Here is a 12,306-nt window from a genome sequence, read left to right on the forward strand (position 1 = left end):
CTGAGCCACTCAGCTGCGCTCCAACTTCCTTTTCCTGAACTACTCAAGGGTTTTCAACTTTCCCAGGGTTGGTTGGTTTCGTTGTTTGGTAGCTAGGTGCCTGACTACATGGCTTCAAGGCTAAATGGCCACAGGTGCCCAGGCTATTTGGCTTGCTGGAGGCTTCATTCATTAGGACACTCAAAAAGCCTGCTGATCTGAACCATGGACTTCAGGAGAAGCCTGAGCTTCACAAAGCTTCCTTTGACAAAGGGCACTCCATCAACAAGTGCCTTCTTCTTCTGGGACAAGCACAATGGAGAAGCTGGGGAAATGGCTAATCGGTGCCAGTCCCAGCTGATTCAACCCTTTCTGCTGAGCCTCTCTTCCTTCCCTCCGTGGCCACAAAAAGCTCAGCTGAAAACAAGCCATAACCCTTCATGAGGAAGCTCTTCAGTGGGTTGATTTCCAAAGGTGCTGCCTGAGGATAGAAGGAAGGACTTCCCCAAAAGGTCCCCAGGGAGGTACCTGAACTAAAGAAAGAGTCCATGCTGTATCCACACCTGCTCTTACCCAACTCTCTTTGTGGTCCCAGGATGGCTCCGATCTGAATAGAGCTCAACAGGTGGAACTGCATAAGGAGGATACCAGCAGAGACCAGCTTGACAATAGGAAAGAACTTCCTTGGGGAGCAAAATTGGAACTGCCACCTATGGTCATAGAGCCAGACAGGTAGTGGAGAGATTTCTATCATTTCCATTGCCTGAGAGGGATGTCCAATAATAATTCCTTTCTTGGCTTCTATTTTTAATATTAAAGGGATTTCTCAACCCCAGGATGAATATTTTTTTCTTTTAGATGTTAATTATATTGTTTTAAAATGTTAATTCTATTCATCGATGCCAGTCAAGTTATTTCTTTTTTTTAAACCCTTATATATATACTGTATATTATTATATGTATATGTATATGTATATATCTGTATATGTATATGTATATATATGTATATATATACATATATATACTGTGTATTGGCTCCAAGGCAGAAGAGTGGTAAGGGCTAGGCAATGGGGGTCAAGTGACTTGCCCAGGTTCACACAGCTGGGAAGTGGCTGAAGCCGGATTCGAACCTAGGACCTCCCACCTCTAGGCTTGGCTCCCAATCCACTGAGCTACCCAGCCGCCCACCCACCCCCTTAGGATTCTTTACAATATCTAATGATAAATGGTTCTCACGATCAATTTAAGTGTTCATTGAGGAACTTTGTATGGAAATTGAAGTTATGGATCACAAACAAGAGGAAATAATCTCAAACTACAACTCTGCTGTGACTCAGTAATAGTCGCCTTTAGATATTCCATTTTCAAAGAGCCATCATGGAAGTGATGAATGAGACACAGTGACTCCAAAAGCAAATGTTGACAGCAGTAATAGAAAGTACAGATTTTGGTTGGCTTGTAGTACTTGCCCAGAGTTAGAAAATGAAGAAAAGTCTGGGGTCAGATTTGAACCTACGACCTCTGGTCTTGAGGCCCAGCTCTCTGTCCACTGAGCCACTCAGCTGCGCTCCAACTTCCTTTTCCTGAACTACTCAAGGGTTTTCAACTTTCCCAGGGTTGGTTGGTTTCGTTGTTTGGTAGCTAGGAGCCTGACTACATGGCTTCAAGGCTAAATGGCCACAGGTGCCCAGGCTATTTGGCTTGCTGGAGGCTTCATTCATTAGGACACTCAAAAAGCCTGCTGATCTGAACCATGGACTTCAGGAGAAGCCTGAGCTTCACAAAGCTTCCTTTGACAAAGGGCACTCCATCAACAAGTGCCTTCTTCTTCTGGGACAAGCACAATGGAGAAGCTGGGGAAATGGCTAATCGGTGCCAGTCCCAGCTGATTCAACCCTTTCTGCTGAGCCTCTCTTCCTTCCCTCCGTGGCCACAAAAAGCTCAGCTGAAAACAAGCCATAACCCTTCATGAGGAAGCTCTTCAGTGGGTTGATTTCCAAAGGTGCTGCCTGAGGATAGAAGGAAGGACTTCCCCAAAAGGTCCCCAGGGAGGTACCTGAACTAAAGAAAGAGTCCATGCTGTATCCACACCTGCTCTTACCCAGCTCTCTTTGTGGTCCCAGGATGGCTCCGATCTGAATAGAGCTCAACAGGTGGAACTGCATAAGGAGGATACCAGCAGAGACCAGCTTGACAATAGGAAAGAACTTCCTTGGGGAGCAAAATTGGAACTGCCACCTATGGTCATAGAGCCAGACAGGTAGTGGAGAGATTTCTATCATTTCCATTGCCTGAGAGGGATGTCCAATAATAATTCATTTCTTGGCTTCTATTTTTAATATTAAAGGGATTTCTCAACCCCAGGATGAATATTTTTTTTCTTTTAGATGTTAATTATATTGTTTTAAAATGTTAATTCTATTCATCGATGCCAGTCAAGTTATTTCTTTTTTTTAAACCCTTATATATATACTGTATATTATATATATGTATATGTATATGTATATATCTGTATATGTATATGTATATGTATATATATGTATATATATATATATATACTGTGTATTGGCTCCAAGGCAGAAGAGTGGTAAGGGCTAGGCAATGGGGGTCAAGTGACTTGCCCAGGTTCACACAGCTGGGAAGTGGCTGAAGCCGGATTCGAACCTAGGACCTCCCACCTCTAGGCTTGGCTCTCAATCCACTGAGCTACCCAGCCGCCCAATCCACTGAGCTACCCAGCCGCCCACCCACCCCCTTAGGATTCTTTACAATATCTAATGATAAATGGTTCTCACGATCAATTTAAGTGTTCATTGAGGAACTTTGTATGGAAATTGAAGTTATGGATCACGAACAAGAGGAAATAATCTCAAACTACAACTCTGCTGTGACTCAGTAATAGTCGCCTTTAGATATTCCATTTTCAAAGAGCCATCATGGAAGTGATGAATGAGACACAGTGACTCCAAAAGCAAATGTTGACAGCAGTAATAGAAAGTACAGATTTTGGTTGGCTTGTAGTACTTGCCCAGAGTTAGAAAATGAAGAAAAGTCTGGGGTCAGATTTGAACCTACGACCTCTGGTCTTGAGGCCCAGCTCTCTGTCCACTGAGCCACTCAGCTGCGCTCCAACTTCCTTTTCCTGAACTACTCAAGGGTTTTCAACTTTCCCAGGGTTCGTTGGTTTCGTTGTTTGGTAGCTAGGAGCCTGACTACATGGCTTCAAGGCTAAATGGCCACAGGTGCCCAGGCTATTTGGCTTGCTGGAGGCTTCATTCATTAGGACACTCAAAAAGCCTGCTGATCTGAACCATGGACTTCAGGAGAAGCCTGAGCTTCACAAAGCTTCCTTTGACAAAGGGCACTCCATCAACAAGTGCCTTCTTCTTCTGGGACAAGCACAATGGAGAAGCTGGGGAAATGGCTAATCGGTGCCAGTCCCAGCTGATTCAACCCTTTCTGCTGAGCCTCTCTTCCTTCCCTCCGTGGCCACAAAAAGCTCAGCTGAAAACAAGCCATAACCCTTCATGAGGAAGCTCTTCAGTGGGTTGATTTCCAAAGGTGCTGCCTGAGGATAGAAGGAAGGACTTCCCCAAAAGGTCCCCAGGGAGGTACCTGAACTAAAGAAAGAGTCCATGCTGTATCCACACCTGCTCTTACCCAGCTCTCTTTGTGGTCCCAGGATGGCTCCGATCTGAATAGAGCTCAACAGGTGGAACTGCATAAGGAGGATACCAGCAGAGACCAGCTTGACAATAGGAAAGAACTTCCTTGGGGAGCAAAATTGGAACTGCCACCTATGGTCATAGAGCCAGACAGGTAGTGGAGAGATTTCTATCATTTCCATTGCCTGAGAGGGATGTCCAATAATAATTCCTTTCTTGGCTTCTATTTTTAATATTAAAGGGATTTCTCAACCCCAGGATGAATATTTTTTTTCTTTTAGATGTTAATTATATTGTTTTAAAATGTTAATTCTATTCATCGATGCCAGTCAAGTTATTTCTTTTTTTTAAACCCTTATATATATACTGTATATTATATATATATATGTATATGTATATGTATATATCTGTATATGTATATGTATATATATGTATATACATGTATATATATATATATATATACTGTGTATTGGCTCCAAGGCAGAAGAGTGGTAAGGGCTAGGCAATGGGGGTCAAGTGTCTTGCCCAGGTTCACACAGCTGGGAAGTGGCTGAAGCCGGATTCGAACCTAGGACCTCCCACCTCTAGGCTTGGCTCTCAATCCACTGAGCTACCCAGCCGCCCACCCACCCCCTTAGGATTCTTTACAATATCTAATGATAAATGGTTCTCACGATCAATTTAAGTGTTCATTGAGGAACTTTGTATGGAAATTGAAGTTATGGATCACGAACAAGAGGAAATAATCTCAAACTACAACTCTGCTGTGACTCAGTAATAGTCGCCTTTAGATATTCCATTTTCAAAGAGCCATCATGGAAGTGATGAATGAGACACAGTGACTCCAAAAGCAAATGTTGACAGCAGTAATAGAAAGTACAGATTTTGGTTGGCTTGTAGTACTTGCCCAGAGTTAGAAAATGAAGAAAAGTCTGGGGTCAGATTTGAACCTACGACCTCTGGTCTTGAGGCCCAGCTCTCTGTCCACTGAGCCACTCAGCTGCGCTCCAACTTCCTTTTCCTGAACTACTCAAGGGTTTTCAACTTTCCCAGGGTTCGTTGGTTTCGTTGTTTGGTAGCTAGGAGCCTGACTACATGGCTTCAAGGCTAAATGGCCACAGGTGCCCAGGCTATTTGGCTTGCTGGAGGCTTCATTCATTAGGACACTCAAAAAGCCTGCTGATCTGAACCATGGACTTCAGGAGAAGCCTGAGCTTCACAAAGCTTCCTTTGACAAAGGGCACTCCATCAACAAGTGCCTTCTTCTTCTGGGACAAGCACAATGGAGAAGCTGGGGAAATGGCTAATCGGTGCCAGTCCCAGCTGATTCAACCCTTTCTGCTGAGCCTCTCTTCCTTCCCTCCGTGGCCACAAAAAGCTCAGCTGAAAACAAGCCATAACCCTTCATGAGGAAGCTCTTCAGTGGGTTGATTTCCAAAGGTGCTGCCTGAGGATAGAAGGAAGGACTTCCCCAAAAGGTCCCCAGGGAGGTACCTGAACTAAAGAAAGAGTCCATGCTGTATCCACACCTGCTCTTACCCAGCTCTCTTTGTGGTCCCAGGATGGCTCCGATCTGAATAGAGCTCAACAGGTGTAACTGCATAAGGAGGATACCAGCAGAGACCAGCTTGACAATAGGAAAGAACTTCCTTGGGGAGCAAAATTGGAACTGCCACCTATGGTCATAGAGCCAGATAGGTAGTGGAGAGATTTCTATCATTTCCATTGCCTGAGAGGGATGTCCAATAATAATTCATTTCTTGGCTTCTATTTTTAATATTAAAGGGATTTCTCAACCCCAGGATGAATATTTTTTTTCTTTTAGATGTTAATTATATTGTTTTAAAATGTTAATTCTATTCATCGATGCCAGTCAAGTTATTTCTTTTTTTTAAACCCTTATATATATACTGTATATTATATATATGTATATGTATATGTATATATCTGTATATGTATATGTATATGTATATATATGTATATATATACATATATATACTGTGTATTGGCTCCAAGGCAGAAGAGTGGTAAGGGCTAGGCAATGGGGGTCAAGTGACTTGCCCAGGTTCACACAGCTGGGAAGTGGCTGAAGCCGGATTCGAACCTAGGACCTCCCACCTCTAGGCTTGGCTCTCAATCCACTGAGCTACCCAGCCGCCCAATCCACTGAGCTACCCAGCCGCCCACCCACCCCCTTAGGATTCTTTACAATATCTAATGATAAATGGTTCTCACGATCAATTTAAGTGTTCATTGAGGAACTTTGTATGGAAATTGAAGTTATGGATCACGAACAAGAGGAAATAATCTCAAACTACAACTCTGCTGTGACTCAGTAATAGTCGCCTTTAGATATTCCATTTTCAAAGAGCCATCATGGAAGTGATGAATGAGACACAGTGACTCCAAAAGCAAATGTTGACAGCAGTAATAGAAAGTACAGATTTTGGTTGGCTTGTAGTACTTGCCCAGAGTTAGAAAATGAAGAAAAGTCTGGGGTCAGATTTGAACCTACGACCTCTGGTCTTGAGGCCCAGCTCTCTGTCCACTGAGCCACTCAGCTGCGCTCCAACTTCCTTTTCCTGAACTACTCAAGGGTTTTCAACTTTCCCAGGGTTGGTTGGTTTCGTTGTTTGGTAGCTAGGAGCCTGACTACATGGCTTCAAGGCTAAATGGCCACAGGTGCCCAGGCTATTTGGCTTGCTGGAGGCTTCATTCATTAGGACACTCAAAAAGCCTGCTGATCTGAACCATGGACTTCAGGAGAAGCCTGAGCTTCACAAAGCTTCCTTTGACAAAGGGCACTCCATCAACAAGTGCCTTCTTCTTCTGGGACAAGCACAATGGAGAAGCTGGGGAAATGGCTAATCGGTGCCAGTCCCAGCTGATTCAACCCTTTCTGCTGAGCCTCTCTTCCTTCCCTCCGTGGCCACAAAAAGCTCAGCTGAAAACAAGCCATAACCCTTCATGAGGAAGCTCTTCAGTGGGTTGATTTCCAAAGGTGCTGCCTGAGGATAGAAGGAAGGACTTCCCCAAAAGGTCCCCAGGGAGGTACCTGAACTAAAGAAAGAGTCCATGCTGTATCCACACCTGCTCTTACCCAGCTCTCTTTGTGGTCCCAGGATGGCTCCGATCTGAATAGAGCTCAACAGGTGGAACTGCATAAGGAGGATACCAGCAGAGACCAGCTTGACAATAGGAAAGAACTTCCTTGGGGAGCAAAATTGGAACTGCCACCTATGGTCATAGAGCCAGACAGGTAGTGGAGAGATTTCTATCATTTCCATTGCCTGAGAGGGATGTCCAATAATAATTCCTTTCTTGGCTTCTATTTTTAATATTAAAGGGATTTCTCAACCCCAGGATGAATATTTTTTTTCTTTTAGATGTTAATTATATTGTTTTAAAATGTTAATTCTATTCATCGATGCCAGTCAAGTTATTTCTTTTTTTTAAACCCTTATATATATACTGTATATTATATATATGTATATGTATATATCTGTATATGTATATGTATATATATGTATATATATATATATATATATATATATATATATATACATATATATACTGTGTATTGGCTCCAAGGCAGAAGAGTGGTAAGGGCTAGGCAATGGGGGTCAAGTGACTTGCCCAGGTTCACACAGCTGGGAAGTGGCTGAAGCCGGATTCGAACCTAGGACCTCCCACCTCTAGGCTTGGCTCTCAATCCAATGAGCTACCCAGCCGCCCACCCACCCCCTTAGGATTCTTTACAATATGTAATGATAAATGGTTCTCACGATCAATTTAAGTGTTCATTGAGGAACTTTGTATGGAAATTGAAGTTATGGATCACGAACAAGAGGAAATAATCTCAAACTACAACTCTGCTGTGACTCAGTAATAGTCGCCTTTAGATATTCCATTTTCAAAGAGCCATCATGGAAGTGAGGAATGAGACACAGTGACTCCAAAAGCAAATGTTGACAGCAGTAATAGAAAGTACAGATTTTGGTTGGCTTGTAGTACTTGCCCAGAGTTAGAAAATGAAGAAAAGTCTGGGGTCAGATTTGAACCTACCACCTCTGGTCTTGAGGCCCAGCTCTCTGTCCACTGAGCCACTCAGCTGCGCTCCAACTTCCTTTTCCTGAACTACTCAAGGGTTTTCAACTTTCCCAGGGTTGGTTGGTTTCGTTGTTTGGTAGCTAGGAGCCTGACTACATGGCTTCAAGGCTAAATGGCCACAGGTGCCCAGGCTATTTGGCTTGCTGGAGGCTTCATTCATTAGGACACTCAAAAAGCCTGCTGATCTGAACCATGGACTTCAGGAGAAGCCTGAGCTTCACAAAGCTTCCTTTGACAAAGGGCACTCCATCAACAAGTGCCTTCTTCTTCTGGGACAAGCACAATGGAGAAGCTGGGGAAATGGCTAATCGGTGCCAGTCCCAGCTGATTCAACCCTTTCTGCTGAGCCTCTCTTCCTTCACTCCGTGGCCACAAAAAGCTCAGCTGAAAACAAGCCATAACCCTTCATGAGGAAGCTCTTCAGTGGGTTGATTTCCAAAGGTGCTGCCTGAGGATAGAAGGAAGGACTTCCCCAAAAGGTCCCCAGGGAGGTACCTGAACTAAAGAAAGAGTCCATGCTGTATCCACACCTGCTCTTACCCAGCTCTCTTTGTGGTCCCAGGATGGCTCCGATCTGAATAGAGCTCAACAGGTGGAACTGCATAAGGAGGATACCAGCAGAGACCAGCTTGACAATAGGAAAGAACTTCCTTGGGGAGCAAAATTGGAACTGCCACCTATGGTCATAGAGCCAGACAGGTAGTGGAGAGATTTCTATCATTTCCATTGCCTGAGAGGGATGTCCAATAATAATTCCTTTCTTGGCTTCTATTTTTAATATTAAAGGGATTTCTCAACCCCAGGATGAATATTTTTTTCTTTTAGATGTTAATTATATTGTTTTAAAATGTTAATTCTATTCATCGATGCCAGTCAAGTTATTTCTTTTTTTTAAACCCTTATATATATACTGTATATTATATATATATGTATATGTATATGTATATATCTGTATCTGTATATGTATATGTATATATATGTATATATATGTATATATATATACTGTGTATTGGCTCCAAGGCAGAAGAGTGGTAAGGGCTAGGCAATGGGGGTCAAGTGACTTGCCCAGGTTCACACAGCTGGGAAGTGGCTGAAGCCGGATTCGAACCTAGGACCTCCCACCTCTAGGCTTGGCTCTCAATCCACTGAGCTACCCAGCCGCCCAATCCACTGAGCTACCCAGCCGCCCACCCACCCCCTTAGGATTCTTTACAATATCTAATGATAAATGGTTCTCACGATCAATTTAAGTGTTCATTGAGGAACTTTGTATGGAAATTGAAGTTATGGATCACGAACAAGAGGAAATAATCTCAAACTACAACTCTGCTGTGACTCAGTAATAGTCGCCTTTAGATATTCCATTTTCAAAGAGCCATCATGGAAGTGATGAATGAGACACAGTGACTCCAAAAGCAAATGTTGACAGCAGTAATATAAAGTACAGATTTTGGTTGGCTTGTAGTACTTGCCCAGAGTTAGAAAATGAAGAAAAGTCTGGGGTCAGATTTGAACCTACGACCTCTGGTCTTGAGGCCCAGCTCTCTGTCCACTGAGCCACTCAGCTGCGCTCCAACTTCCTTTTCCTGAACTACTCAAGGGTTTTCAACTTTCCCAGGGTTGGTTGGTTTCGTTCTTTGGTAGCTAGGAGCCTGACTACATGGCTTCAAGGCTAAATGGCCACAGGTGCCCAGGCTATTTGGCTTGCTGGAGGCTTCATTCATTAGGACACTCAAAAAGCCTGCTGATCTGAACCATGGACTTCAGGAGAAGCCTGAGCTTCACAAAGCTTCCTTTGACAAAGGGCACTCCATCAACAAGTGCCTTCTTCTTCTGGGACAAGCACAATGGAGAAGCTGGGGAAATGGCTAATCGGTGCCAGTCCCAGCTGATTCAACCCTTTCTGCTGAGCCTCTCTTCCTTCCCTCCGTGGCCACAAAAAGCTCAGCTGAAAACAAGCCATAACCCTTCATGAGGAAGCTCTTCAGTGGGTTGATTTCCAAAGGTGCTGCCTGAGGATAGAAGGAAGGACTTCCCCAAAAGGTCCCCAGGGAGGTACCTGAACTAAAGAAAGAGTCCATGCTGTATCCACACCTGCTCTTACCCAGCTCTCTTTGTGGTCCCAGGATGGCTCCGATCTGAATAGAGCTCAACAGGTGGAACTGCATAAGGAGGATACCAGCAGAGACCAGCTTGACAATAGGAAAGAACTTCCTTGGGGAGCAAAATTGGAACTGCCACCTATGGTCATAGAGCCAGACAGGTAGTGGAGAGATTTCTATCATTTCCATTGCCTGAGAGGGATGTCCAATAATAATTCCTTTCTTGGCTTCTATTTTTAATATTAAAGGGATTTCTCAACCCCAGGATGAATATTTTTTTTCTTTTAGATGTTAATTATATTGTTTTAAAATGTTAATTCTATTCATCGATGCCAGTCAAGTTATTTCTCTTTTTTAAACCCTTATATATATACTGTATATTATATATATATGTATATGTATATGTATATATCTGTATATGTATATGTATATGTATATATATGTATATATATACATATATATACTGTGTATTGGCTCCAAGGCAGAAGAGCGGTAAGGGCTAGGCAATGGGGGTCAAGTGACTTGCCCAGGTTCACACAGCTGGGAAGTGGCTGAAGCCGGATTCGAACCTAGGACCTCCCACCTCTAGGCTTGGCTCTCAATCCACTGAGCTACCCAGCCGCCCACCCACCCCCTTAGGATTCTTTACAATATCTAATGATAAATGGTTCTCACGATCAATTTAAGTGTTCATTGAGGAACTTTGTATGGAAATTGAAGTTATGGATCACGAACAAGAGGAAATAATCTCAAACTACAACTCTGCTGTGACTCAGTAATAGTCGCCTTTAGATATTCCATTTTCAAAGAGCCATCATGGAAGTGATGAATGAGACACAGTGACTCCAAAAGCAAATGTTGACAGCAGTAATAGAAAGTACAGATTTTGGTTGGCTTGTAGTACTTGCCCAGAGTTAGAAAATGAAGAAAAGTCTGGGGTCAGATTTGAACCTACGACCTCTGGTCTTGAGGCCCAGCTCTCTGTCCACTGAGCCACTCAGCTGCGCTCCAACTTCCTTTTCCTGAACTACTCAAGGGTTTTCAACTTTCCCAGGGTTGGTTGGTTTCGTTGTTTGGTAGCTAGGAGCCTGACTACATGGCTTCAAGGCTAAATGGCCACAGATGCCCAGGCTATTTGGCTTGCTGGAGGCTTCATTCATTAGGACACTCAAAAAGCCTGCTGATCTGAACCATGGACTTCAGGAGAAGCCTGAGCTTCACAAAGCTTCCTTTGACAAAGGGCACTCCATCAACAAGTGCCTTCTTCTTCTGGGACAAGCACAATGGAGAAGCTGGGGAAATGGCTAATCGGTGCCAGTCCCAGCTGATTCAACCCTTTCTGCTGAGCCTCTCTTCCTTCCCTCCGTGGCCACAAAAAGCTCAGCTGAAAACAAGCCATAACCCTTCATGAGGAAGCTCTTCAGTGGGTTGATTTCCAAAGGTGCTGCCTGAGGATAGAAGGAAGGACTTCCCCAAAAGGTCCCCAGGGAGGTACCTGAACTAAAGAAAGAGTCCATGCTGTATCCACACCTGCTCTTACCCAGCTCTCTTTGTGGTCCCAGGATGGCTCCGATCTGAATAGAGCTCAACAGGTGGAACTGCATAAGGAGGATACCAGCAGAGACCAGCTTGACAATAGGAAAGAACTTCCTTGGGGAGCAAAATTGGAACTGCCACCTATGGTCATAGAGCCAGACAGGTAGTGGAAAGATTTCTATCATTTCCATTGCCTGAGAGGGATGTCCAATAATAATTCCTTTCTTGGCTTCTATTTTTAATATTAAAGGGATTTCTCAACCCCAGGATGAATATTTTTTTCTTTTAGATGTTAATTATATTGTTTTAAAATGTTAATTCTATTCATCGATGCCAGTCAAGTTATTTCTTTTTTTTAAACCCTTATATATATACTGTATATTATATATATGTATATGTATATGTATATATCTGTATATGTATATGTATATGTATATATATGTATATATATACATATATATACTGTGTATTGGCTCCAAGGCAGAAGAGTGGTAAGGGCTAGGCAATGGGGGTCAAGTGACTTGCCCAGGTTCACACAGCTGGGAAGTGGCTGAAGCCGGATTCGAACCTAGGACCTCCCACCTCTAGGCTTGGCTCTCAATCCACTGAGCTACCCAGCCGCCCAATCCACTGAGCTACCCAGCCGCCCACCCACCCCCTTAGGATTCTTTACAATATCTAATGATAAATGGTTCTCACGATCAATTTAAGTGTTCATTGAGGAACTTTGTATGGAAATTGAAGTTATGGATCACGAACAAGAGGAAATCATCTCAAACTACAACTCTGCTGTGACTCAGTAATAGTCGCCTTTAGATATTCCATTTTCAAAGAGCCATCATGGAAGTGAGGAATGAGACACAGTGACTCCAAAAGCAAATGTTGACAGCAGTAATAGAAAGTACAGATTTTGG

This window comes from Monodelphis domestica, chromosome 4 (assembly GCF_027887165.1).
Source record: "Monodelphis domestica isolate mMonDom1 chromosome 4, mMonDom1.pri, whole genome shotgun sequence".
Classification (NCBI taxonomy): domain Eukaryota; kingdom Metazoa; phylum Chordata; class Mammalia; order Didelphimorphia; family Didelphidae; genus Monodelphis; species Monodelphis domestica.